This window comes from Papaver somniferum, unplaced genomic scaffold (genome assembly GCF_003573695.1).
Source record: "Papaver somniferum cultivar HN1 unplaced genomic scaffold, ASM357369v1 unplaced-scaffold_30, whole genome shotgun sequence".
Lineage (NCBI taxonomy): Eukaryota > Viridiplantae > Streptophyta > Magnoliopsida > Ranunculales > Papaveraceae > Papaver > Papaver somniferum.
In genome coordinates this window covers 560,377-562,987 of record NW_020641040.1, presented here as the reverse complement: position 1 = coordinate 562,987, position 2,611 = coordinate 560,377, and the positions used below count along the sequence as shown (strand labels likewise).

Here is a 2,611-nt window from a genome sequence, read left to right as displayed (position 1 = left end):
ATGAATGTAAATATCAAAAACAATAAAATTCCTCGCAGTAATTTTTTTTCTTCAAAATTCGTTGTTATCTCTTGAACATGACTACACCAAACTAGGAGTAGTATGCAGCACAGATACTTCAAAGAGAATCGATCTTGCGACATTAAGAGTCTTGTGTGAAAATTCAGGCAATTTTTTTTGGGGGTTTAGGAATTTAAATAAAGACATTATTGAGAAAATACATAGGAATTTACCTTTAACAAAGCCAAGCTCGACAAGTATAGAGCCCTAGGAACCATGTGGTCAGAGGCCCCTCAAAATATAACTATCAAGGACCTGACCCGATAACACTTACTTCAAATAAGTGTCGTATCCTTTGTTGAGGAGTATTTGCAAACTCAAACTTTCCAAACTAAAAACATGGAACCATGAAGCATTTTATTCGTCTACGTACTTCATTTACATTCGTCTTTATACACTTCTTTTTACATGAGACGACTCTTTTTCCATATTTGATAGTTAAAGGAGGATTATGCACATGTTAACGTGACATTACAAAGGCTAGGCTATGCAATAGCCTTGTGGGATGCATAAAAGTACTCTATCATGGCCAGCACCATGGTTTGCAGATGTAGTTTATACTGATCCACGATACCCAAAATTCGATATCCCTTGGTATGAGTTATTATGCTCACAACCGTTTGTATGTATCTTGCAATTTGCAGTTTGTGTTTACGATGTCTGGGACTTAGCCATACGAAATATTAAAATTTGGTTTAAATTTGTATTGATTACTAATGCCCAGTGTAAGATTCAGTATTAATTAAGAGATATTAGAAAGAGTTAAATCATACGCCTGCATGTAACAATTTCTTCTGCAACCTTAATTTTCTTTAGTGTAATTATAAAATGCCCTTTTTTACTAAAAATTGTGTAAATATTTGTTTTCGTGAACTTTATTCCAATAGTAGTTACGGCATCATGGTGCAAAATGACACAAATCGCTTGTGGATCGGAGGAATATCAAATACTAGCTCCAGCATGTTAGATTAATTCTTGAACTTATTTTGATGGACCACCAGTGCGCGTGGATCTTCGTATCCTAGGTAGAATTACTTCCGCATAGTTTGATAATTGACACAAACCAAAGTTGGATTCTCAGTTGTAGATGTAATACATGGGATTGGATTCCTCTAGGATTCTGATCGAGAACAAATGCCATATTCGACATCAGGTAACAATCCCATTTACAGTCCGTCCCAAAGATTCTTAACGTGGGAACCAAAACTTATCAAAAATTCCTTGTTATCTCTTTTGCGAGAATGACCCGAGTACGATGATACCAATGACCTGATCATCACTAAATCCTTTATGATTCTTATGAATAACAAGAAAAAAGAAGAGAAAGACTAGCACTCTACTATTAATCATATTTGATTTACATGAGATAACTTCTCTTAGTTATGTATACACTAGTATACTCAAGCTATGCGTTTAATTATAGTTCACTCGGGATACTTATGGACCAGTTATGGTAATGACAGTACATGTCACATCCGGCATGCATGTACAATTTCATCAGCCGCTGATGTTGGTGTCCTTATTATTCTGGAATGCTTTGATCTCGGTCCCCTGATTGTATTTTTCACGGTTATCTGCGATAAAATAAAGAAAGAAAGCAAGAAGAATTAAAGGCGTATTTTCTTCAAAAAACTAAGTAATTAAGGGCATATATGTTGCATGCATGTATCTAATTAGTTTTAGATAAATTATTATACCATCGTCCCACTGATATTTGTTATTGTTACCGGTGGATTCATTAAATCCAGTGATGTTGCTGCCTGCATGTGATCCGATATTGTTAGTTTGATAATCATTTGACCAGACCCTGGCCCTAAAAACGGAGAACCTCCAGGAAAAACCATTGTTTGAACACATCTTGTCAACTAGTTTTGTTTGAGAAAAGGTTGGGGGTGTGAGGAAAAGAAGTTAAATTAGAAAATGAGTTCTCTGTGATGTCTCGAGAGTCTTAATGTGGTTTCAATTTATAGGCGAACCAAATGCTAGTAGTTAGCTGTGGTTTAAAACGACTCTATTACTTGATGAGGAATATTTAGGCACCAGCATGCAATCGACTGGCAGTATATGGACCTAGATTCGGTGCCACATGAATTGACGTACCACCTGCTGAATGGATATATTAGATTCCTAGGTTGGAGTACTATAACATATACGTAAGCATCACAAATAGTGTCTCGATTCTTAGGTCTCCATTGTGATCGAGTCTAAATGCACATATAATTATCATCAATGGAACATCTAGGAGCAAGACTGAAAAATATTAAGATTCTAAACAGTAACATTCATTATTATCTTTTCTGAAAAATAAGTTATTCCTGGAATGATCCTTTGAGGTACTACTTTGGGCCGAATCGGATCATGTAGTGGAAGGCTGGTCATATGGTCGAAGCCAAGTTAAGTTGATGCATGATTTCCTAAAAAAAAAACACTTTCACGGTTTTAGTACTGGCATTTGGATGTATATTTCCCCTGCAACCCTTTAGTCGATATGGTTAAGGATATTTTCTTTCACACAAAGAAGAAGATCACTTTGATGTGGCAAACTGGCATG

At 35.8% G+C, this 2,611-nt stretch overlaps 1 long non-coding RNA gene across 1 annotated transcript; it reads right to left on the bottom strand.

The window, feature by feature from the left end:
• Positions 1–1,267: 1,267 nt before the first annotated feature.
• LOC113341639 lies at positions 1,268–1,979 on the bottom strand. The gene is made up of 2 exons (XR_003356057.1): positions 1,758–1,979; positions 1,268–1,634 (listed from the first exon to the last, which is right to left on the bottom strand). It is a non-coding gene; the product is annotated as an uncharacterized LOC113341639 (long non-coding RNA).
• Between the last annotated feature and the right edge of the window lie 632 nt (positions 1,980–2,611).